The 16,045-nt window shown below is 43.6% G+C and overlaps 1 long non-coding RNA gene across 1 annotated transcript; it reads right to left on the bottom strand.

The window, feature by feature from the left end:
• Positions 1–3,862: 3,862 nt before the first annotated feature.
• LOC143267827 (uncharacterized) lies at positions 3,863–7,736 on the bottom strand. The gene is made up of 3 exons (XR_013043397.1): positions 7,615–7,736; positions 5,704–5,852; positions 3,863–4,204 (listed from the first exon to the last, which is right to left on the bottom strand). It is a non-coding gene; the product is annotated as an uncharacterized LOC143267827 (long non-coding RNA).
• Between the last annotated feature and the right edge of the window lie 8,309 nt (positions 7,737–16,045).

The following is a 16,045-nucleotide window of genomic DNA, read 5'->3' on the forward strand; positions in this document are numbered from 1 at the left end:
TGGTCATTGTTGTTGTTGTTGTTGTTTTTATCACAGCACTAGAAAGTAGCTAGGGTGATGAATTATGGTTTTATGATACAAATATTAACAATAATAGTGAGGTGGTGATCCAAAACCGTCTTTTTTCAGTACTCGTGGTATACACCGAGTATTGTTAAAATCACTAGGAATCAGGGATATGGTGAGGGAAGCAGAATGGGACAGAACATTTGCTAGAACTCAGTCAGGGGAAAAGATAATAGCAAAAATCTCAGCAGTAGTCAACAGTATACTGAAGCTGATCCTCGGGAAAGTGCTGGGGGGTTCCCCTTTGTAGCTAGTTTATGTAAATGTGGGGCTCACTCTTCTGAGTCTCAGTTCTTCACATGTATAGCTGGGATGATGGCTGACTCTGAGAGCCTGTGATTCTATGAACAGGACTGAAGTTAGACTAACGCAGACCTCTTCTCAGTATGACGAGGTGACAGCAGGAAATCCCCACAATCCCAAAATAACCATCACTTGTGCAATTCAAAAATTAAAATTCGTATCTTGCATTTGAAAATCTTTTCAAGGCCAGGCATGGTGGCTCACGCCTTTAATCCCAGCACTTGGGAGGCAGAGGCAGGAGGATTTCTGTGACTGGAAGGCCAGCCTGGTCTACAGAGCGAGTTCTAGGATAGCTAGGACTACACAGAGAGATTCTATGTCAAAAAGAAAGAGAGAGAGAGAGAGAGAGAGAGAGAGAGAGAGAGAGAGAGAGAGGGAGGGAGGGAGGGAGGGAGGGAGGGAGGGAGGGAGGGAGGGAGGGAGGGAGGGAGGGAGGGAGGAAGGATTTCTTCAAGGCTGGCCGTTGGGGCGGGCAAGGAAGCCTTGAGTGAATGTATGAAAAGCAGACAGAGTTCTAAGTGAATGCATATTGTTTGACATGAGCACAGTAGTACTGGGGACCCAATGCCTCAGACTCATGGAAATGGCAAAACCTTACCCCATATATGAATTTCAGAGGGATGGAAGAGACTTCCTCTGGTCCAAGTATGGATATTGTCATTGGTCCAAGTATGGATGTTGACACTGGCCCAAGTGTGAATGTTGACAGTGTGTGCAAGTGTGGATGTTGACAGTGTGTACAAGTGTGAGCATTTACAAACGATTGACCAGTGTGTATAAAAAGTAGCGACTGCAGGTTTCTTATCCCAGATGGTTCCAGCCTGAAACTGCTGCCAATGAAGCCTCCTCCCCAGACTAGCTACCTCCTCCCTCTGTGCTGTACATAACAAAAGGGATGAGGTTGCAGGCTGTTGGGTGGGAGTTGGTGCCACTCTGTCAGCGTGTGCATGCCCCATGTAATCCCAGCTTTTCTGTATATGTGTCTGTCCTTTATTCATTCTCTCATCACCCCTAGTCAGGGGCCCAAGCCACACAGGATGCAGCAGCCAGCGAAGTGACTCACTGGGTAAAGACGCTTAACATGCAAGCCTGACCACCTGAGTTTGATGCCTGGACCACACCGCGGAAAAGGGGAACCAACTCCACAGAGATGTCTTCTGACCTTTTTGACCTCCACACATGCATGCACACGGCATACATGTGTTTTCTCTGTCTCTGACTCTCTGTCTCTCTCTCTCTCTCTACATACACACACACACACACACACACACACACACACACACACACTACATCTCTCTCACACACACACAATGATAATAAATAAAAGAAAAAGGACTGTACTTTCAAAATGTACATGTAATACATTGTCCTAGAACACATAAAATTATAGTTCAGAGAATTAACTAGGATTTAGGGGTGAGAAAGGGGGTCAACTACAAATTGGTGGCACTGAGAAATTTTTTTAAGACAACATCTCACTCACTGTGTAACCAGAGCTGACCTCAAACTCACTCTCACCCCACCTCCACCTCCTGAGTGCTGGGGTTCCAGGTGTGTACCACCACACCAGGCCCAGGGGACGTTGAGTGTGGTAGAGTTGTTCTGTATCTGGATTGTAAGGGTGGTTTTAGGACTGTATTCCTTTGTGAAAGCCCATAAAACTACATAGCATAAGCATGGATTTTAATGCGTTGAAATACGAAACTAACAGTATTTTTAAACAACTAGAGCAGCAGTGTCTGTGGTGATTCATACCCATCTTTTGTAAGTTTGCATCATTTTAATATGCCCTAGATGACTTTGCAGGTATTAAATTTAACTTTTACTTTGAACATTTAGTCTCTTAAGAGAATCTCAATTACTTTAAACATAAAAATGTATGCTGTAAAGTAAATGCACTCTTTTAAAACTATGATCGTTGTGTTTTAAGGAGCATTCTGGGGTGGAGAGATGGCGCAGCATTTTTTAACCCTGACTGCTCTTCCAGAGGACTCAGGTCTGATTCCCAGCACCCACATGACAGCTCACTACCTCAAACTCACCATTTGTAAATCCAGTTCCAGGGGATTCAATGCCCTCTTCTGGTCTCTGCAGGCACCATGCACACATGAGGCGCACAGATGCACACAGGCAAACATTTGGACACATAAGATAAAAATAAATATCTTTAAAATCATTATTAAAGACAGTCGTTGAAAGACAGGCATAGTTGTGAACACACCTTTAATCCCAGCACTAGGGAGGCAGAGGCTGGCAGATCTCTACGAGTTCAAGTTCAGCCTGATTTACAGAGTGAGTTCCAGTATAGTCAGAGCTACATAGTAAGATCCTGTCTTGAAGGAAAAAAAAAAAAAAGAAAGAAGAGAAAAACAAAAACAAAAAAAGTCCATTGATTTTTATACTTTACATACCATATAGTTCACCATGTACAGTTGGGTAAATTTTAGAAAATTTAGAGTTGTATTATCATCATCTTAATTTAATTTTTGATCACTTCATCATCCCCTAAAATCCTCATGCCCATTTTCAGTTTAATAGACGTTCAAGAAAAAAAAAGGGAAAAGGCAAGCAGGTCCAACAACAAGCTTGCTATCATAGAATGGCCCAATTTCTAGCCCCAGAAGCTCGTAGGCAGCCAGACTCATACTTCTACACAATATCTGATGAGTTGCTACCAAGCCTAGCTATACCACATTCAGTGATAAGTGACTATCTTATTTAACAACTCATTTCATCCTTGTCTGAGTCTACACATCACATAATTACTCCTCACTTTGAAGCACTGAAGCTTTCATGGGTCCTCCATATGCCCAAACTTCAAAAAGTCCCAATTCTAGCAGTCTCAAAATTTTGTAACACTCAAAAGTAGCTCTATTGCCTGGGGGTTGTTGGGGGTGGGGGGAGGGGTGGGTAATGACAATTTCTAGGATTGAAGATTACATTAGCAAGCAAGGAAAATGGAAACTTGAATCAAGTAAAAGAAAGTTGCAAGCATTAAAGCAACAGAGAGGCAAAGGGATGGAGCATTGCCCTCAAGGGGGTTTGTGGGGGCTGGAGTCCATCCAGGAGCAGTCTGGGTAGAAAACAAAGGACAACAGAGTAATCCGTTAGGTGACGCTGATGGAAAGGTTCAGGCAACTGCTTAGAGCCACTCGAGGTAGAACTTTTTGTGTCCCCCGAGCCAAGACAGCCTACCAGGGAAGTGAACCAAAGCCACGGCTGTGCAATTAAAGAGGAATCTAAAACTAGGGTTGCTTACGTAATCCCATCTGATGAATGTCACACTTTCCGCTAAATGGCTAATATCTTGCATGGCTGGCTCTTGTGTGCTGCCTTAGATGGGTGAAAAGACTAGGAAAGTTCATTAATTCTGGAAGCCACCCAAGGCTTCGAGGAGAGCAGACACACTGGGTGCCTGGAAATTATCATCTGGAAAAACAAAGTTGTTAGAGCTGAAATCATGGGTTTGTGAATTATTATCACACAGGGTCCGTTGTCACTCTTTTATGCATTGCTTATTTTATTCATTTAGGCAGGGTCTTAGTTCCATGTTCCAGGCTGGCCCTGAACTCCTGGGCTCACACAATCCCCTTGCCTCAGCCTTTTATTTAGCTACTGACCCACGTCTGAAGCTCTTAATAATGTTTTAACAAAGGACTCTGTTTTCATCTTGGCAGTTCTGTAGCCGACTAGGAGGCCCATTCACACATCAGGAGACAAGGAGTAGGAGACAGAACAGTAGTAATGGCCAGCCATCACATTTGCACAGCCTCGTCGTCGTTGGGTTTGAGAGTTCTGTCACACGCTTCTCATTTGGCCCATACAATTTACCTACCTAAAAAGATAAAGAAATTAGGAACACTGGTGGTTTGTCCAAGGACACAGACTCAGAAAATTTTAGGAGGAAATTACCAACCATCTGGTTTATCTTGCCCATGTGTCCGAGTTTGTTTCTCTGTTGCTGTGATAAAAACATCAACTAAAAGCAGCTTCGGGAAGGGAAGGGTTTATTGGACTTACAGGTTATAGGTTACATCAAGGAAAGCCAAGGCAGAAACTCAAGGCAAGAACTGAAGCAGAGAACACAGAGGAATGCTACTTACTGCCTTGCTCTCCATGCAAGCGCTCAGCTTGCTTTTTAATACAACCCAAGACCACCTGCCTGGGAGTGGTACTGCCCACAGTGGGCTGGGTTCTCCCACATCAACCATTAAGCAAGAAAATCAGTTCCCCACAGGCCAATCTATGGGAGGCGATTCCTCAGTTGAGGGTTCCCCCTCTCCAGGTAACTCTAGATTATGCCAAGTTGACAAAAACCAACCAGTTCACCATGCTTCGTTTTACAAACACAAAAGCTCGTGTTTGAAGACACAAAGGAAACAAGCTTCTGGCTTCTACTCCAGTGGCCGTCCCAGGCTATCTCTAGGGAAGTGAAGGACAAACCATGAGCTGTTTGAGGCTGGTGTCATATGTTATATGGTGTAGTATGACCAGAATAGGTACCCATCGAGCATCTATGAAATTGCTTCTATTTTTTTAAATACTCTTTTTTGGGTGGCGGTGGTGTAACCCAAGGCCACATACTGCTGCTAGGCAAGCACTTTACCACTGAGCTACATCTCCAGCCCAAAATTTACCATTTGCATATCTATTACCCCATTCGCACTTCCCAACAAGCTCATACAATAAACCAAATCCCTATTATGCTTTCCTCATTTGTAAATGAAAGAAACATGTTTGCAGAGGTCCTTGTCTTGCCCGGGGGCCTCCCAACGACTCCTAGAGCAGACTGCATGGACCTTCATCCTTGCTTCTCAACTCTACATTTACCCCAAGTAGGAGGCTTCCTTTCCAGTTTCTCCCTAGGTGCATCTATCTGTACTATTCTCCCCAAAGCAGAAAGAAATCAAATGTGTATTGAGCACTCAGTCTAAACAGGGGCCATGAGAACATCTGGAGTGATGGGAAAAGAAACCAAAGAATGCTTAGATTCCTATATCCACACAGAAAGATGGGAGCAGAGTCCTGTTGTATTTTAGGAGTCAGAGAGACATTGAAGTTCATGTAGTCCACCACTTAAATGAAGTCACACACACACACACACACACACACACACACACACACACACACACACACACACCAAAAAAACAAACAGCAACAACAACAAAAAAAAAAACAGCGCTGGTGGGGGGGACCCAGATTTTCATGCATCTGTCTATCACCAGTACTCAACTTCTACAGGCCCTACTCATTGGTTTGCTATCACCATTCTCAGCCTGGTGACTTAAATCATCCCTTACACTCCTTAAAATATCACAAGCAGGTGACTCTAACTTGTTCAACTTGGTGGTGACAGGCTGGCAAACGGTGTGAAAGGGAACATGTGAGTCCTCACGACCATGGTGACTTGCCTCAAGCTGCCTCGGGGGAGTTAAGAAGCACTCAGTACTGAGTGTTGTTGACATGTCTTCTCTACACCAAAACTGCACAATGACCACATGGAAACGGTAAGTGGGGAAGAAGAAAGATCGGACACACAGGTTAGTAATTCCATTACTCTCACTCTGCACAGGGAACGCTGATGACTCAGACTGGAAGAGTCAACAGGAAACTGATAAACAGCAGAGGCGGCAGTGGAGGGGAGAGGATTGTAATTTTTGTTTTGTTTAATAAGTTACATTAAGAGACGAGGACCTCCCTCGATGCTGCTTGTTGCTGTTCATACCCCTGAATTCCAGGAATGTGACAAAACAATGATCCGAAAAGACACTCTATGATCTTAAAAGAACCATAGAATACCTTCATGACTTTGGCTTAGGAAGAGATTTCTTTGAAAGATATTTTACTATGCCGACCTATAGTCCTCTGCTCTACGAACCAAGCTACCTAGCTAGCAACGAGGGTAAACATTAACAACAGAACTGTCAAGTGAGCCAGCGAGAACTGAGAACCGTGTATTCACAGACAAAAGTGAGGTGTGATCGGATAAGACTCCCAGGGTACCAGGAGCAGCAGCTGGGAGTCTGTAAGGTCCCTTTCCTGACAGCTGCAGACTGCTTTCTTCTAGGGGGTCTTTCTGTCTCACCGGAGCTAGCAAATGGCTTGGTTCTTTTACTCTGAAACTTTAAAAAAAAACAAAACAAAAACCAAGTTTTCAAACTATTTCTATAACACACAGGAAGTAGGAGGTACCCGCTATGAAAACAGGATGGACTGTAACAACAGTCCCCACCCCACTCCAAAACTACTCCACCCCACTACATTAGCAAGAGGCATAAAAGGTGGGAAGCTCAGACTGTATCCTAAAGAAGAAAAAAATTGACAATCCCTAGTCTCAACAAGCTTAGTCTTAAAACAACAGGAACAAAATATAAAGTATATTTGAAAATTTTGCATTATACCCATTGCTTTGAATGCTGACTGAAAAAATAATAATAAAAGAGGCATGTTGCTGGGTACAGTGATTCACACCTTTGATTCCAGCACTTGGGGAGGTAGCGCCAGGTAAATAGAGTTCTGCCAGTTCCAGACCAGCCAATGTTTAAAATCATAATAATCCCCTAAACCAGTGGTTCTCAACCTGTGGGTCATGACCCCCAGGAGGTGTCAAATGGTCTTTTCACAGGGATTGCCTAAGACCGTCCTGCATATCAGATATTTATATCACAGTTCATAACAGTAGCAAAATTACAGTTATGAAGTAGCAACAAAAATAATTTTAAGGTTGGGGTCGCCACAACATGAGGAATTGTATTAATGGGTCACAGCATTAGGAAGGTTGAGAAGTCTAAACTATGATGCCACAGATATTTCAGTCTAATTTCTGAGACATTGTTTTGTTGGGTTAACCCTTTGTTGATATGAAAATTACCCCTGGCAGCTTCCACCATAAATTATGATCAAATACAATTCTTTCTTGAAACTCAAAATTAATAAACTCAGAACAAAATAAAAATAAATACTAAAGGCCAAAAGCGGTGGCACATGCTTTTAATCCCAGCACTGGAGAGGCAGAGGCAAGCGGATCTCTGTGAGTTCAAGGCCAGCCTGGTCTACAGAGTAAGATCCAGACCAGCCAAAGTTACAAAGTAAGATCTTGGCACAAAACAAACAAAGTAAATAAACAAATACTAAGGATGAGCGTGTATGCTAGTCTCACTATTTCTGTTTTCATTTATCCAGACGATCCTCCTTCAAGACATCTGTAGGAACACGTGACTCTGTGTGTACAGTGGCTTGACTTACCATGAATGATCAATGCTTTATGTCATGATTCCGGGGAGCCCTAGAAAGTGTAGTCCAGCAGGAAGACCTTCTCAGTGGCTTATCTACTACTGACTGAAAAAAGTGCCTCATAGGGTCCTGAGGGTGGGTCTGTGGCTGGGTCATGACTGCAGTGGTTTATCTACTGTTGACTGGCAATTATGACCCAGTCACCAACCCAGCCTTAGTACCACACAAAGCACTTTTTTTTTTTTTTTTTTTTTTTGATTTTTCGAGACAGGGTTTCTCTGTGTAGCTTTGCGCCTTTCCTGGGACTCACTTGGTAGCCCAGGCTGGCCTCGAACTCACAGAGATCCGCCTGCCTCTGCCTCCCGAGTGCTGGGATTAAAGGCGTGCGCCACCACCACCCGGCTAACAAAGCACTTTTTTGAGACAGGGTCTCTCGTATCCTATACTGACCTGGAATCTTTACATTAAACAAGGACAACCTTGAATTTCTGATCCTCCTACCTCCACCTCTTGGGTGCCAGGTAATAGGTATATGCCACCAAGGCTGGTTTATACGGTTCTGGGGATCAAACCCATAGCCCAGGCAAGCACGTTCTTATGTATCTATTAAGTCCTAAATTCATTCTTGGGTGGCGATAGTGAAGATAAATTTGAGAGATGTCACCCCATATCACTTGAGAGGATCTAACTGATGAACTTAGGGTAACAAGTTGTCAATGATGGGAAACCTGGAAAATGTTAATGAACACTTCGCCTGGTCCACTTCAAGGATCCCAGGGCTGTCTGCACTATTATTTGGGTCTAATAATTACCCTGCAGTGGATGAGGGCCACAGTAGTAGTTAAGGTCCTAACCCATAATTATTAATTAAAACACCAACCCATCCAGCCCTTCTGTCTGTGATGCGTTTCTCCCCACCAGTGCTGATGATGTTGAATTCTTCTGTGGCGAACTTACTGAGGTTCCCATGGAAAGCCCTCCCCTTGGTGCATGAATGAAGTTTGTCTTGAAGGAAGTCTTAGCCCTGTGCAGAAGGGAAACCTTTTGTATCTCTGGAGGTTAGCTTCAAGCTCCAGACTCCTGCATTCCTGTTGAAAATTTTATCAGTGAACAAAGTGTAGGCCTGAGAGCCAAAGGGGCAGTCACAAGCATCTCTCCTTAGCATCTCTCTCCCCTACTGGGGTCTTGCTTAGCACAGCGCCATGATTACACCATCACTGGTCTTAATAACATCCCACTTTTAGTTCTAATGCTGAGAAATCCTTGAGCAACTTTGTCAGGTCCAGTGACTTCAACACTCACTTCTTATCAACTACTTGGACAGTGTCATCACAGAACAGAAAGGATAAGGTCTTTTGGATCAAAGGGGGTGGTTTTTGTTTGTTTTGTTTTTTAACGTGTGTGTGTGTGTGTGTGTGTGTGTGTGTGTGTGTGTGTGTGTGTACCTGTGCATGCATTCGTGCGAGTGTGCTCATACCAGAGTGCACACATGCCATGGTGCACATGTGATCAGAGGACAATTTCAGGCGCCCATCTTCACCGTCCACCTTGGTTGTTACCTTATTTGTGGCAGGGTCTCTTCTGGTTTTTTGGTTTTTTGGTTTGGTGTTTTATTTTTTGGTTTGTTTGTTTTGTTTTTTGTTTGTTTGGTTGGTTGGTTTGGTTTTGGTTTTTCAAGACAGGGTTATATAACCAGACTAGCTGGTCCTCGGGCTCTTAGGAATTCTCCCTGTCTCTGTCTTTACTTTCATTCTATACCTCTTGCAATAAAAATAAATATCAGAGTATGTCACAGCATCTTATCTGGAATTATTTAAACATAGTAGAAGTCCTAAATGTCCTTTGTTCTACTGGAAGTGTTAACAAGAAGTTTCTGGCAGAAGATAATTCATTCAGTATGCAAACTGCTGCTTTAACTTCTTGGCATTTTTTAAGATTTATTTTTAACTTTTTAAATTGGGGGGGGCACACATGTGTGTGAGTGCAGTGCCTGTGGAAGTCAGAGGAAGGTGTCAGATCCCCTGGATTGGAGTTACAGGTGGTTATGTGCTGCCACATGTGGATGCTGGTAAGCTAACTCAAGTCCTTTGTAGGCAGAAGATTTTAGTGGTAAAGATCTCAGCATCATGGCTCTTACTGAATCACTATACCAAGAAGTCCATTGCTCTTGCATAAACTCCACACATAAGGCCATTTCACAATGTATTACTTAAAAGTCTCACAGAAATCACAATTTGATACATATATGTAATGATACAACATGAGCAACAATGACTTTACCAGGATATTTATTATAGTCATGAAGCTTACTTCTAATAATTTTTTTTTTGAGATACGGTCTCATTATGTAGACCAGGCTAGCCTGGAAGACATTATACAGTGATCTTCCTGCCTCAGCCTCTCAAGGGCTGTGATTACAGGTTTGCACCACCACACTCAGCAAACAATTTTGATCTCTTGCATCAAACATTATTTCGTATTAAGGCAAGTTTGGCCCCCTTAAACTTCTTAAGGACATAAGCTTTCTCTTAAGGCCTTGAAACGACAGGTAAGGAATGCCTAACAGCCTCAGCCATGTCTCCTGGCACTACAGACTGAATTGTGTGATCAGAAGATGCGGAAGCCTCACCTAATTAGACGTTCTTTGAGGCGAAACTAGGGTAAGATGAAGGCATGAAAGAGAGGCTTCATCGTGGTATTAGTGACCTGGCTAGAAATCAGAAACCTAGCGTCTCTCTCTGTCTCTGTCTCTCTGTCTCTGTCTCTCTCTGTCTCTGTCTCTCCCCCTCTCTCCCTCTCTTTCTCCCTCCCTCCTCTCCCCCTCCCTCTTTCTCCTCTCCCTCTCTCCACCCCCAATGTGATGTCACAATCACAGTAAGAGGGAAGCTGTCTACAACCCAACAGTCTTCTGCAGATCCCAATCTTGTAAACCTTGGAGTTTTCATTCCCAGAACAATAAGAAATGAAGATGTTCTGTTAAGTCACCCAATCTGTGGTATTTTGTCATGGTAGCCCAAGCTGACTAAGACACCAGACCCTCAGGATACATATTCCCAGGCTGGTGGTGGTGGCCCACACCTTTAATTCAAGAAACAGAGGCAGGCAGATCTCTGAGTCTGAGGTCAACCTGGTCTACAGAGTGAGTTCCAGGACAGCTAAGGCTACACAGAGAAACCCAGGGCCTATCCCAGACCTGTGGGATCAGAAGCCGCATGTCTAGAAGGTGCTGTATCCTATATAACCAGGCTAGCTGGTCCTCGGGCTCTTAGGAATTCTCCCTGTCTCTGATCTGCACATGTGCCATAGGCACAGTGACAGTTTGAGAAGCTCTATTTGGCGGAGCTGTTTCAAGATAGAATAAAAACCGCCCAAACATTTCAATCCAAGAAAGAGCGAGCCCTGGCGTCCAGCTCTTTAATATGCTCCAAATCAAGAGGCATTGGATTCAGTAGCAGCCCTTGCAAACGAAATCTACACAGTTAACTATACCTGCTTTCTTTCCTGCTCAACCCCATCTTTGTGGGGCAAGGTATTGTGTTAGGAGATAAGTACAGAAGCAGAAGATAACCATCCGACTGGAATTCATTTGGACAGTAAAACTCTCCCAGTCTATTCCACCCTAAAATTACATGTTAAGGTGCAGTGGGAACTAACATTAACAGGAACTTGTAAAAGGCAAAACCTACCCCTTGTCTACCTTATCTCCCGGCACAGTGAGGCTCATGCAAATTCTGGCATCTGTGGTAGATCACGAGGCCCTCCCTTTCCTCTTCGGATGTTGTGTTGCATTTCCACCTTTTTATCTGAAATTTTATGTACTTCACGAGTGCTCTTCTTTTCAATCCAGTCTAGAACCACATATGGCTGTACTTAGCGTCTTGCTTAGTTTTTTTGTTGTTGTTGTTTGTGTTTTATATTTCACACACACACACACACACACACACACACACACACACACACTTTTTTTTTCTAAAAGTTTTGGTTTCTCAGGAAAATTGAATCTAATGCACGGAGATTTTCCTCACCCCATCCCCTCACATGCACAGCCTCCCCGGTTTAGCACCCTGCACCTGAAGGGAACATTGGTCACAACTGGCAAACCTACAATGATGTACATTATCAAAGCCCATAATTGATATTAGGGTTCAGTCTTGGTAAGGTATATTATGGATTCGAACAAATTATGATAATGTGTTCATTATGGTAACATACACCCCCGCTAGAGTAACATACAGAGTCTCGCTGCCCTAAACGCCTACTTTTTCAGTTTTAACCACGTATTCGCCCTGGTTAAGCAGCAAGCAGCACAGGCTAGTTGTGTACAAAAGCAAGAATGAGTAAGACACAGCCACATCCAAACTTTTTTCCAACCACAGAGTCTCTTACAGGATATCAGAGTACAGACAGCCTTTCAAAAAGTGGCTCCAAGATAGTTTACACACTCACACACTGCTTGCCTCAGTCTGCCTCTTGTCTATGCCATGGACCTCCTCTAGGGAACAGTGTAATGTACTTTCTTAGTTGTCAACAGTAGGAGACAAAAATGACAATATCGCTATTTCCCATTTGTGCTAGCAAAAGTCCCGGGAGCTCCTAGGGAACGGGGGTGATGTTTGATTTACCTTTGCACCCCAATATCTAGTATAAAGAAATGTCTTCCCAAAACTTGCTGAGGTAAGAGAAACCATTGCATTGGCCAAGTTTCATAAATCATCTAAACCAGTATCTTTTCCCCCATTCCACTAAATGTGGCATTTGCTATGTATCATGCCTGTCCTGCCCTTTGTAATAAATTCCATTCTCTACTTTAAAAGGTGAAGAGCCCCAGTGCTCTTTCTCCTGTGTGCCCTGGAGTTCCTTTCCCCCCTCCCTCCCTCCCTTTCTCCCTCTCTCCCTCCCTCCCTCCCTCCCTCCCTCCATCCATCCATCCATCCATCCATCCATCCATCCTTCCCTCCTACCACTTTAAAATGCACTAATGCCGCAATGGCTTTCCAAAAACTGTCTTTCCCCCACCCAACCTTCCCAGAAACTGGAAGAGCCCTTCCTTCACTTGCTTAGACTAATAAATAAAACCAGGAGCTATTTTGAGTAGCTGCCTCTCACTTCCATAGAAGAGATTGAACTGTCCTGCTCCTCCAAAACACTAGTAACAAATCACTAAGAACTGAGTGTAGCATTGTGTTACTTCACCAAGAGCCACAGCCTGCTTTTTTTTTTCCAGCCACATTGCAAAGCCAAAGACTAGACCATCCATCACACCTGAGTAGCAATGTCAACAAGTTTTGGTCATGACCTTGACAGTCCACTAAACTGAGTCCCTATCTTCTTCAGCAATAAGTGAAGTGCTTCCAAACTGTACCTTCTCAGCTAAAGGTTACAAATACCCTTTGTTTACAAGTAGCTGAGATCATGACTTTCACTTTTAGCAAACCCCTAAAGAAAATAAGGTCTTACTGACAAGCATTGAGAGCTGGTCTTAAGTTGATTAGTTCCTGCACCAGCCTTTTTATTTGGTTGGTTGGTTTGGGTTTTTGGTTTTTTGAGTCAGGGTTTCTCTGTGTAGCCCTGGCTTGTCCTGGAACTTACTCTATAGTCCAGGCTGGCCTCAAACTCAGAGATTCACCTGCCTCTGCCTCCGGGGTACTGGGACTAAAGATGTGCATCCCACGCCTAGCTTGTATCAGCTTTTAAGGAAAGAGGTCCAGGATGTTAGACTGATCAAAGGTCCACAAAGTGGTTCAGTGAGAGCAGAATCATGGCCAATATCTTTACCAGCCAAGGTAAAGTACTTTAGTACCAGGCTGGGGACATCAAGGTACCGAACAAAAACTTAGTATACTAAATGGCATTTATTCTATATTTCAATAATTTCAAAGGTTTGAGGCAGAAATGTGGTCATAGTGAGTTAAAATTTGACTGTGAGATGAACTGAAGACAACAAATAGAAGTATTCTCCCACAAGCCTAACTACGAAGAGGACAGAAGTGTAGTTTCAAGAGAAGTATTTCTGTGTCCACGAAAGAAAGATGCTTTAAAGGAGAAGCAAGGGGCTGGGGTACAGCTCAATTGGTAGACTGCTTGCCTAGCATCCATGAAAGCCCGGGTTCAATCCCTAACCTCACCTCAATGGACCGCGGTCATGCGGGTCTATAAACATAGCACTCAGGAGCTGAAAGCAGGGTAATCAGGAATTGAAGGTCATCCCCAGGACAGGCTGGGATACATGAGACCCTATCTCAAAACAAAAGCCAATGGTCCTGTGTGTACCCTAATTGGTGTGTGCGTGGGGGGGGGGGCATATGCACACATGCATGCATGTGGAGGTGGTTATCTTCCTTGATTGCTCTTCACCTTTTTTTAAGACAGTATTGGAGCTCATTGGTTTAGCTAAGCTGGCCAATGAGCTCCAGGGATCTGTCTGTCTCCCTTTCTCCCCAAGCAAAATCACTCTGGCTACCCAGCTCTTTACATGAATCCTGGGAATGTGAACTCAGGTCCTCAGGCTTGTGTGATGGGCACTTTACTGACTAAGCCATCTCTCTAGTCCTTACCATGTTAATCTAACTCATTATTCATTTAGCAATACTTTGAACTTTATTGTTTGTTTTTAATACATAAGGGTTTTTTGTTTTTTTGGGGTGTTTTTTTTTTTTTTTTTGCCTGCATGGGTGTCTATGAACCACATGCATGCCTGGTGTCCTCAGAGGCCAAGAAAAAGTATTAGATCCCCTGGAACTGGAGTTACAGTTGTGAGCTGCCCAGTGGGTACTAGGAATCAAACCTGGGTCATCTAGAAACACATCCAGTGCTCTTTACTGCTGAGCCGTCTCATCACCTCATTAACAATAGTTTTGTTGAGCGCCAACACTACATGAGTTGGGCTAGATGCCAGACTATGGTACTCCCCTGTGAGTCTTAAACTCCCTACTATACACCCCTGTAGGATCAGCATCTCCACTCTACTGAACACTGATCGGGCCTCCCGTTTCAGTTCTCTGATCTGGCATCTCCCATAGACTGGGTCTTGCATTTGCATCCACAGAGCCTGAAAAAGCCATGAGGCGTGGGAAAGCAGGGCAATATCTAGTACATGTGTCATCTCCACAGAGGAAAGCTTAGGTTTCTTTTAAACCTTAGAAGACTAGAGGCCCAGCCTGGAGCACAGCTAGAATAGTAGTAGTCAGGAGGCGGTGTTCTGTCCTGGAAGCTGTCTCCTGTACCAATGTGTTCAAGGCTATTCCTCACTTTCTCTTCTATCAGGTTCAGTGTCTCTGGTTTTATGTTGAGGTCTTTGATCCACTTGCACCTGAGTTTTGTGCAGGGTGATAAATATGGATCTATTTACATTCTTCTACATGCAAACATCAAGTTAGACCAGCACCATTTCTTGAAAATGCTTTCTTTTTTCCCATTGTGTATTTCTGGTTTCTTTATCAAAAACCATGTGTCCATAGGTGTGTGGATTTATATTTGAGTCTCTGACTTGATTCCACTGATAAACATGTCTGTTTTTTAACCAACAGAGAAATACAAATCAAAATTACTTTGAGATTCCATCTTACACCTGTCACATTGGCTAAGATCAACAACACAAGTGACAGCTCATGCTGTCAAGGATGTAGAGCAAGGGGAACACTCCTCCATTGCTAGTTGGAGTGCAAACTTGTACAGCCACTATGGAAATCAATATGGCAATTCCTCAGAAAATTGAGGATTGCTCTACCTCAAGACCCAACTATACTACTCTTGGGCATATACTCAAAAGATGCCCCATCTGACCACAAGGACATCTGATCAATTATGTTCATAGTGGCTTTATTCATAATAGCCAGAAACAAGAAACAAACTACATGTCCCTCAAACAAAGAATGGATAAAGAAAATGTGATACATTTACACAGGAGTATTACTCAGCTGTTAGAAAAAAAATAACATGAAATTTGTAGGCAAATGAATAGAACTAGAAAAAAATCATCCTGAGTGAAGTAAGCCAGAAAGGCAAACATGATCACTGCCTAGTCCAATCATCATCAGAGAGGCTTCCTCCGACAGCTGATGGGAGCAGAAGCAGAGACACACAGCCAAACATTAGGTGGAGCCTGGGGAACCCAAGATGGGGGGGAAGGATTGTAGGAGCCAGAAGGGTCAAGGTCACCAGGAGAACATGGTCCACAGAATCAACTAAGCAGGGCTCATAGGGGCTCACAGAGACTGCAGCATCAATCACAGAGCCTGCATGGGTCCTCTGCATATATGTTATGGAGGTTTAGCGTGGGGTTTTTATATAACTCCTAATTGGGACCTTTCCCCTCCTACTGGGTTGCCTCATACAGCCTTGATATGAGGGTTTGTGCCTAGTCTTATTGCATCCTATTATACTGTGTTCTGTTGATATCCCTGGGTGGCCTGCTCTTTTCTGAAGGGAAACAGAAGCAGTGGAA

Source organism: Peromyscus maniculatus, chromosome 11, assembly GCF_049852395.1.
Source record: "Peromyscus maniculatus bairdii isolate BWxNUB_F1_BW_parent chromosome 11, HU_Pman_BW_mat_3.1, whole genome shotgun sequence".
Taxonomy (NCBI): Eukaryota; Metazoa; Chordata; class Mammalia; order Rodentia; family Cricetidae; genus Peromyscus; species Peromyscus maniculatus.